General features: G+C 40.0%; 1 protein-coding gene across 4 annotated transcripts in view; it reads right to left on the bottom strand.

Annotated features, from left to right (window-relative positions):
* Positions 1 to 366: 366 nt before the first annotated feature.
* The window catches only part of SAMD12 (sterile alpha motif domain containing 12), a 456644-nt gene continuing 446739 nt past the window's right edge, over positions 367 to 10271 (bottom strand). The window contains exons 6-8 of one of the 4 annotated variants that reach the window (XR_010936195.1): positions 5858 to 5948; positions 485 to 541; positions 367 to 389 (exon numbers count right to left, since the gene is read on the bottom strand). The gene's annotated coding sequence lies outside the window, so the exon portion shown is untranslated. Of the gene's footprint in view, positions 390 to 484; positions 542 to 5845; positions 5949 to 10271 lie in introns of those variants that run through there. The other 3 variants (XR_010936194.1, XR_010936192.1, XM_067711427.1) reach the window with 3 other exon arrangements.

The raw sequence follows: 10271 nt of genomic DNA, 5'->3' as shown, positions 1-10271 counted from the left end.
CAATGCAGAAAAACTCTGACCCTCTGAGTCACTGGAGGCCTCCCCCTGCCTCACTGATCTGTATCAGATTTAACATGAGTGAGAAATAGAGTTTTACTGGGCTAACTTACTGAGGTTTCAGAGCTTATCGAAGCATGGCCTAGACTATTTTAACTAATAGACATTGAGTCATTCATACGTTAATTCGACAGATATAATTGAGCGCTCCAGAGTGTTAGTCACAGGGGCAAGAGGACATTTAGAGATTGGCATAAAAGATAAGAAGCAAAAAAAAAAAAAAAAAAGATAAGAAGCTATAGAAGCAAATTCTGAGATTGTGAAATTCCAGAGACGTCATCAACACTTACCTGACTCAGGTTTTATGAAAGTCTTAGGATTTCAGTAGCTATCTGTACAATGGAATAGAAACACTTAGTAATGTGAGACTGCCATATACTGAGAGAAGACTCAAAAATGAAAACAACTTCTCTACATCTTTACGTACCTTACATTTTACAAAGGCTGTCCCATGCACGATCCCACTAGATTCTTCTCCATAATCCTGTGAGGATAGCAAGTTAAGTATTATTCTTCCTATTTTACCATGGTGAAAAAGGAAGCTTAGAAAAGGGAGGGCCAGATAGCTCATCTGTGACAGAATCTAGTCTCAAACAAAGGTCTTCAGCTTTGAAGTCAATGTTCTACAGACCAAACTGCATCCCTATAGACACTCTGATATTTAACTTTTCATTATGCAAATATACAAGTGCAGAAACTGAGATGTAGGTTAAGGGGACAGAAATGAGGTCCAAAGAACTCTGGTGATAGTTTCTTTTTTTTTTTAAAACATCTTTATTGGAGTATGATTGTTTTACAATGGTGTGTTAGTTTCTGCTTTATAACAAAGTGAATCAGTTATACATATACATATGTTCCCATATCTCTTCCCTCTTGCATCTCCCTCCCTCCCACCCTCCCTATTCCACCCCTCTAGGTGGTCACAGAGCACCGAGCTGATCTCCCTGTGCTATGCGGCTGCTTCCCACTAGCTATCTATTTTACGTTTGGTAGTGTATATATGTCCATGCCACTCTCTCACTTTGTCCCAGCTTACCCTTCCCCCTCCCCATATCCTCAAGTCCATTCTCTAGTAGGTCTGTGTCTTTATTCCCGTCTTACCACTAAACCATAATTCAAAAAGAGTCATGTACCAAAATGTTCATTGCAGCTCTATTTACAATAGCCAGGACATGGAAGCAACCTAAGTGTCCATCAACAGATGAATGGATAAAGAAGATGTGGCACATATATACAATGGAATATTACTCAGCCACAAAAAGAAACGAAATTGAGTTATTTGTAGTGAGGTGGATGGACCTAGAGTCTGTCATACAGAGTGAAGTAAGTCACAAAGAGAAAAACAAATACTGTATGCTAACACATATATATGGAATCTAAGAAAAAAAAAGGTCTGGTGATAGTTCTGACATAGAGTAAGAACGTTAGTTCTGATTCTGTGAGTAATAGAAACCATACGGATTGTAAATGGAGCATCTTCATAGGCAATTTGTCTTTGCTAAGCTACCTGACTCCATGAAAACTATTAAGGATGTGAGCAAGAAAGAAAGACCAGATTTGGACATTCAGATGTAGAGAACCAAGTCCAAGGAGCAGAATAAAGGAGGGTTAGGAAGAGTCATGGTCCTGAACATGGTCCTGGTCATCCTTTATGAAGTTTCTAGAAAATTTTGGAAAATAGCCTCTCCCTGGGACAATTCTCAATGGCGTAAGTCGTAGGATGACAACTCCAGCTCCTTTTACCATGAAACAATACCTCTTTAGGCTAAGCAGCTGATAGCCACACTAATCTGGTACCCCCAACTAACGATTCCCACTACATAGTTGAAAGTTTAAGAAACACACGAAAATGTTGGCACCCAATTAGGAAAGTCTTTTGCAGGTCAGCCGCAGAGGGAGGCTGTGCATCTCTTCCAGGTCCTTGAACCTCTTGTTCCCACTGTCAAAATTAACAAATGCTAGAAGCAGACTCTGACTATTCAACAATGGATGATCCATGAACTGAAAGGACATTAACCTTTTAAGAATCAACCTCAGCATTAATTTTGCATCCAAATCCTACTTTTATCTCTATGCGGAGTCTATTTCAGCAGCTTTGCTTATATTCCTCTAGAAGTTTCCTCTTGCCTTATATCATCTGATGCCTCTCAATCCTTTAAATCCTAACTCAAGTTTCTCTTCTAGAAACCTTCTCCTGACCATCCCTGCCCACTAAAGACCATACATCTATCCATTCAATTCATATCTATTGAGTGCTTGCTTTATTGGATAAACTGTGCTAGGTGCTAGGATCCCTATGGTAAGTTGGATAGCTTACATCCATGGGCTGGATTCCAGACCAGAGTGTTTGTTTCCTACTCTCTGTTTCTACAACAAATTCAGTCACTCCTATATTGCCCCTTACTGCGGACATGAATTCTTGGCTACCTTTGCCCAGGTAAGTTCTTCGATGGCATGGACCATTCCTGTCTTGTACATTTCTGATTCCTACAGTGCCAGGCAAAGAAGTGGGCTGCTTGATGAATATACCTATTGATGTATATAAGTGACTAATATCATCCAGTGTCACATAGCTTGTAGGGGAGAGACAGAGAGAGAAGAGAGTGAGGGAAGAACAGGCGTGTTTCAACTTGGTCTGCCTAGAGCACAGATCCAGAGATTTGTTAGAATGATGAATAATCTATCACAGGCAACCAGCACCTGATTATTGCCAGTCTTATGAAGGAAGTGTGATGGGGAACCTCTTCTGGTTGAATAAATTACCTTATACTACTTGTTTAAGCTTACCCATAGACATGACACTGTGAAACTCATGGCATTTTTAAAAAACAAATTCCCAAAGATTGACTTGAGTTGTATGTTTTGGGAGCATGCTGAAGACCTGTGATTACCTGTACATCTGACATGGGGAATTACCTGGGCTGGGCAAAACCAACAGACACACAGTACCTAAGAGTTGCAAATCCTCTTCCTTTTAGATAATGTTCTTTCAGAACTTCTTATCTACAGAATTAGTTATATAGGATCCCAAGTCAAGTTGCATAAAATTTTTTTTTCCACAAAAGTAAAAAAACATTTGACTATGGGATGAAGATTATTTTTAAAGCCAGAAGAGAACTTTAGGGTTAAACTCATCCCAAACCCTCATTTCACACATAAGGAAACTGAAGCATAAATAACCTAAATGTCTCACCAAAGATCAAACAATCGATTGGTATCAGAAGCTGAATAAAAATGTAGAACTTGGACTTCCCTGGAGGTCCAGTGGTTGGGACACTGCGCTTCCACTGCAGGGAGCACGGGTTCAATCCTGGTTGGGGAATTAGGATCCTGCATGCTGTGCAGTACGGCCAAAAAATAGAATAAAAAATAGAAACAAAAATGTGATGCTCACCTGTGCCCTTTATACGACATATCACAGTGTCCTATGTTAGGAAGTACTGCCTGCTGGCAAAGTGTGCCTTCTCTCTGTCAATGCCCAGGCTGATGGAGGTCAGTGGTGTACTTCTAGAAATGTGGAGTACAGACCTCAAAGAATCTATAGCAAGGAGGGTCCAAATCAGACCTATAAGAATTCATCTCCAACTTCCCAGACAGGGGAAAGGTGAGAGTGGGCCAAACAGAGAGGAAAGGATGTAGAGTCTAGAAAACGAGACACTATCCTGAAGTGCTATAGGAGACAGAAGACAGGAAACATGGGGAGGACCAAGGTCTACGCACAGCCATTTCCCAGTTCCCCTGGTCTAGATTAGAGCCCCTTTTTTGTAATGAGGTGGATAGACCTAGAGTCTGTCATACAGAGTGAAGTAAGTCAGAAAGAGAAAGACAAATACCGTATGCTAACACATATATATGGAATTTAAGAAAAAAAAAGGTCATGAAGAACCTAGGGGTAAGACTGTAATAAAGACACAGACCTACTAGAGAATGGACTTGAGGATATGGGGAGCGGGAAGGGTAAGCTGGGACAAAGCGAGAGAGTGGCATGGACATATATACACTACCAAATGTAAGGTAGATAGCTAGTGGGAAGCAGCCGCATAGCACAGGGAGATCAGCTCGGTGCTTTGTGAGCACCTAGAGGGGTGGGATAGGGAGGGTGGGAGGGAGGGAGACGCAAGAGGGAAGAGTTATGGGAACATATGTATATGTATAACTGATTCACTTTGTTATAAAGCAGAAACTAACACACCATTGTAAAGCAATTATACTCCAATAAAGATGTAAATAAAATAAAACAAAATAGATAAATAAAAAAATAAATATCCCCTTGTGTTTGTTTCCTGTGACTGATATAAAAAATTATCACAAACTTGCTGGCTGAAAACAATAGAAATGTGTTCTCACAGTTCTGGAGGCCAGATGCCCAAACTGTTGGCAGTGTCCATTCAGGGCCCACCCAGATAACCCAGTGTTGTCTCTTCATTTCAAGATCCTCGGCCTAATCACATCCGCAAAGACCCTTTTTTTTCCAAATAAAGTCACATTCACAGACACCAGGGATTTGACATGGACGTCTTTGGGGAGGGAGGCAGTTTGTGGACCACCACACCCCTTCGCTTGGTTAATTATTATTATTTCTTTTTTATAAATTTATTTATTTTACTTTTTTATTTTTGGCTGTGTTGGGTCTTCGTTGCTGCACATGGGCTTTCTCTAGTTGCAGCAAGCGGGGGCTACTCCTCGTTGTGGTGAGCGGGCTTCCCATTGTGGTGGCTTCTCTTATTGCGGAGCACGGGCTGTAGGCACACGGGCTCAGTAGTTGTGGTTTGCAGGCTCAGTAGTTGTGGCGCACGGGCTTAGTTGCTCTGCGGCATGTGGGATCTTCCCGGACCAGGGCTCGAACCCGTGTCCCCTGTACTGGCAGGCGGATTCTTAACCACTGCGCCACCAGGGAAGTCCCTGGTTAATTATTTTTGATAACCTCCACCCCCACTGTGAGGGTCCAGGAGGACATAAGCCTTAAGCCTTCTCTGCTTTATTCACCACTGCTTCCAAAGCACCTGGCATAGTAGATATTTAATAAGTGTTTGGGGAATAAAAGGAAGGAGGGAGGGAAGGAAGGAAGGAAGGAAGGAAGGAAGGAAGGAAGGAAAGAAGGAAGGGAGGGAGGGAGGGAGGGAGGGAGGGAGGAAGGAAAAATCAGAAGAGGAAAGGGTGAGCAAAGAAGCGAAAGAGGAAAGAAGGAAGATGGGGGGCGTGGAAGGAGAGAGTGAGAGCAGAGAGAGAGAAAGGAGCAGAGAGGAAATATTATCTCCAAATCTCACTAATTCTTATGAGACGGAGTTAAAGGTGAGAAAAACAAGGAAGAGTTTTAGAAGGTGAAGGTCAAAAATAGTAAGTGATGAAGCTTGCATTTCAATTGAGGTATTTGAAATCCATTGTTTTCCAGTACAAAGCAGCTCTAGTAGATGCTAGGGGCTAGGTTAGGGTGGGAGGGATTGGATACAAAGAAGTGCGTGGCATGCTTGCCCAGAAGCAGTTCACAATCTACTGGGGGACTAGGTCCTTCCTGCAGATGGTAGTGTGACAGGTGCCAAATAAAGAAGGCCCAGGTTTTGAAAAACTTTTAATGTCTTCGGATTTTATTTTATAGAGCAACCTTTAGACAAGGTTTCTAGGCATGAGCAGTAATATTTAAAATTTGCTATTTTGATAGTAAACAATAATTTTATAGCTATTGTGTAACTTCAAGTCCAAATATCTATTATGACTCATACTCAACTACATTAGCCCATGGGATTCTCTTAAGGGGTAAATTATATATTTGGCATAAATCCAACGACTGGAAAATACCCACCTCAAAATGCACAATTATGTCATTCCTACAATGCATTTCATGGATGAAACGGAGTCTTCAAATCAGAATGTTCTTGAATGTTGACTGGCATCTGTGACTTATATAAGATCAAGACATCATTCAATGTTAACCATTATCTTGAGCAATCATTCGTTCAGTCATTCATTCAATTATTCCATGATCATTTTTTTGAGATCCTCTTGTGACTTGCCCTGGGAGCTAGAGATAGAGTTTGCAAAGAATATGGTCCTTCCCTTTAAAAAGCTCATAGTCTGTGTTAGTCAGGTTCTCTAGAAAGCAGATGCAGTGCAAATTTAGGAGTGCAAGAGGTTTACTGGAGAGAAATACCATGAAAGTTCAAGGGTGAGGAAACAGGATTGGGAAGGGAAATCCTTCAGCCCAAAAAGCAGATATGACATCTGTGAAGGGAAAGAGGGAAGAAGTATGATGAGGCAGAGAGCGCCTGAGACCACCATGCCGATCTGACCAAGTTGGCCAACTGAAAGATTTCCCGCTAAAGGAGTTCTGAGTGGGCCCTAGTACTGCTATTATGCTCAGTCATTGGCTGGGGCTGCCAGAAAAGGTCGTGGTCTCAGCTTGAAAGCTGGGGCAGATCTTGAAGGCATTAACAGCTGGAGGCTGTCAGCTAACTGCACTCCTCCCAGTTAAACAGCAAGTTCTTTCTTGAAGGGAGATCAAAGTGACGCAACCTCATGGCTGCCACATAATGTGATTAGGCAGAAGGCAAATAAACAGGTAATTCAAATCCAGTAAGGGTAATGACAGGGTGCCATGGGAGCTTAAAGATGGAGCATGAAAGTTGGACTTGGGAACAGAAAAACTTCCAAGAAGATGTAGTGTTTGGTTTGTTTTTTTTTTTTAACATCTTTAATGCAGTATAACTGCTTTACAATGGTGTGTTAGTTTCTGCTTTATAACAAAGTGAATCAGCCATACATATACATATATCCCCATATCTCCTCTCATTTGAGTCTCCCTCCCTCTCACCCTCCCTATCCCACCCCTCTAGGTGGTCACAAAGCACCGAGCTGATCTCCCTGTGCTATGCGGCTGCTTCCCACTAGCTATCGGTTTTACATTTGGTAGTGTATATGTGTCCATGTCACTCTCTCACTTTGTCACAGCTTACCCTTCCCTGTCCCCGTGTCCTCAAGTCCATTCTCTAGTAGGTCTGCATCTTTATTGCCTTCCTGCCCCTAGGTTCATGACCACCTCAGTGGCTCAGGCCTGACACCCGGCCGGAGCATCAGGACCCTCTCAGCCACACAGCTCAGAAGAAAAGGGAGAAAAAGAAAGAAAGAAAGAAAGAAAGAAAGAAAAGAAAATACATAAAGTTGTTAAAATAAAAAAAAATTTTTTAATAAAAAAGTAATAAAAAAAAGAAAGAAAGAGAGCAACCAAACCTAAAAACAAATCCACCAATGGTAACAAGCGCTAAAAGCTACACTAAAAAAAATAAATAGACAGAACCCTAGGACAAATGGTAAAAACAAAGCTTTTGGGAAGTCTGAGGTCTTCTGTCAGTGTTCAGTAGGTGTTCAGTAGGAGTTGTTCCACGTGTCGATGTATTTTTGAGGTATTTGTGGGGAGGAAGGTGATCTCCACGTCTTACTCCTCCGCCATCTTGAAGGTCTCTCGAAGATGTAGTTTTTAAGATGATGCCAGCATTATAAGTAGGAGTTAGTCAAATAAAGGGAGTAGGGATAGGTACAGAGGGTTCAAGGCAGGGAAACATAATGTACAAAGCCTTGTGGAAGAGAAAGTGTGGCACATTGTGGGGAATGGCAAGACCTACATTATGATTTTAGTATCACATTGGAGGGAGAGTGAAGGAAGAGATGAAGCTGAAGAAATAAATAGTGGGTAAATAACTAAGGTCCTTGCACACCACACTAAGGAATTTGGGCAGGACAACCACATGCAAAGTGGTTTGTGATTTGAGCACTCAGTGACCAACAATTTTCCCCATCAACTTTACTAGAGAGACTTGAAGACCCCATGTTCCATCTCTAGATTTAGGCTCTAGTGATCCTTATGAAAAGGCAAGTATGTTACCTATGAGAAAGCATATAATTCATTGTCACCCATGGTCATTTTTGTTCAATATTTTTATCCAAGGCCACCTAGTCCATCCCCCACTAGGAGAGAAATCACAGGACTGATGGGTTGTGGTTGGAGAAATAAGAAACTTAGAGCCATAGAGCTGTCCATAGCATCACAGTAAGAATCCAAAGAATCATTTTGGGTTCCCAGTATCATGAAGGGGGGCGGAAAAGAGCCAAGAATGGGTTTTCCTACTTCTAATTTAGAGAGCAGTGTTTTCTTAAAAAATGAGCCCTGAGATTTCACTGTTGTTATTCTATTCTGAGGAATAATCATAAATTTAAAGTTTTGTAATGTTTGCTGATGGCAATAATGATGGCTAACATCTAGATGGCTTTTGTCGTTACCATGCTAAGTGTTTCACACTTGATTTTATATAATGCCCGGGATAGCTATATTGTCCTAAGAAATAGGAACTGTTAATTATGCCCGTTTTTCTATCAGAAAATTAAAGCTCAGAGAGGTTAACATGTCTGAGGTCACACAGTTACTGCACACAAAGAGGTTAAACAAAACATTATTTTCAAAAATCATAGACAATCTACAGGAAACTATTCAATAAATCTTGGGCAAGGGCATAGAAAGAAATAGTAAGTAGTTATTAGAAAGATGTTTTCGAATTGTCTTTAATGACATTAACAAATATTTATGGTATGGTTTTTAGTGAAAAAAGTGGAATGCAAAATTGTACATACAATATGATCTTCCTAGGAAACCAAAAACAAAATGAAAATACAAACTACAGAATGGGAGAAAGTATTTGCAAATGATATGACCGACAAAGGCTTAATTTCCAAAATATACAAACAGCTCACATAACTCAACAACAACAAAAAAACAAACAACCCAGTCAAAAAATGGACAGAAGACCTAAATAAATATTTCTCCAAAAGAAATACACATGACCAATAGGCACATGAAAAGATGCTCAACATCACTAATTATTGGAAAAATGCAAATCAAAACTACAATGAGGTATCACCTCACACTGATCAGAATGGCCATGATTAAAAAGTCTACAAATAACAAATGCTGGAGAGGGTGTGGAGAAAAGGGAACCTTCCTACACTGTTGGTGGGAATGAAAGTTGATGTAGCCACTAGGGAACAGTATGGACATTCCTCAGAAAGCTAAAACTAGAATTACCATATGATCCAGCAATCCCAGTCCTGGGTATATATCCAGACAAAACTGTAAGTCAAAAAGGTATATGCACCCCTATGTTCACAGCAGCACCTTCACAATAGCCAAGACATGGAAAAACCTAAATGTCCATTGACAGATGAATGGATAAAGAAGATGTGGTACATTTTTATAGTGGAATACTACTCAGGCATAAAAAAGAATGAAATAATGCCATTTGCAGCACCTTGGGTGCAACTGGAGATTATCATACTAAGTGAAGTAAGTCAGAAAGAGAAAGACAAATGCCATATGATATCACTTATATGTGGAATCTAAAATATGACAAAAATGAACCTATCTATGAAACAGAAACAGAATCACAGACGTAGTGAACAGACTGGTGGTTGCCAAAGGGGAGGGGTTTGGGGGAGGAATGGAGTGGGAGGTTGATGTTAGCAGATGTAAGCTTTTATATATAGAATGTTTAAACAAGATCCTACTGTATAACACATAGAACTATATTCAATATCCTATGATAAACCATAATGGAAAAGAATATATAAATATGTACAACAGAATCATTTAGCTGTACAGCAGAAATTAACACAACATTGCAAATCAACTATACATGAAAAAATATATTAAGACAATATGGTCTTATTTTTAAAAAACAGCTTCACTGAGCCATAATTTACATGTCATAACATTTACCATTTTTAAGTGTGTAATTTAATGATTTGTAGAAAATCTTCAGAGTTATGCAACCATTACCACAATCCAGTTTTAGAATGTTTCCATCACTCTCCCCAAACTCCCACAAAAAAAAATCTCTTATGCCTATTTTCAGTTAATCCCTATTCCTACCCTCAGTCATAATCAACTCTAATATATTTTCTTTCTTCATAGATTTACCTTTTGGGGGGTTTCATATAGATGGAATCATATAATACATGATCATTGTGTCTGGCTTCTTTTAATTAGCATAAAAATTTTGAGGTTTATCCATGTTGTAGCACGAATGATAATTTCTTACTTTTACGTCCTGAATAGTATCCCATTGTATGGTTATAACACATTTTATTTCTCCACTCCACAGTTGGTGGACATTTAGATTGTTTCTACTCTTGGACAATTATGAATAATGTTGCTATGAACATTTGTATAC

Source organism: Pseudorca crassidens, chromosome 17, assembly GCF_039906515.1.
Source record: "Pseudorca crassidens isolate mPseCra1 chromosome 17, mPseCra1.hap1, whole genome shotgun sequence".
Taxonomy (NCBI): Eukaryota; Metazoa; Chordata; class Mammalia; order Artiodactyla; family Delphinidae; genus Pseudorca; species Pseudorca crassidens.
Note: the sequence above shows the minus strand (reverse complement) of the source record. Positions and strands in the feature narration are given on the sequence as shown.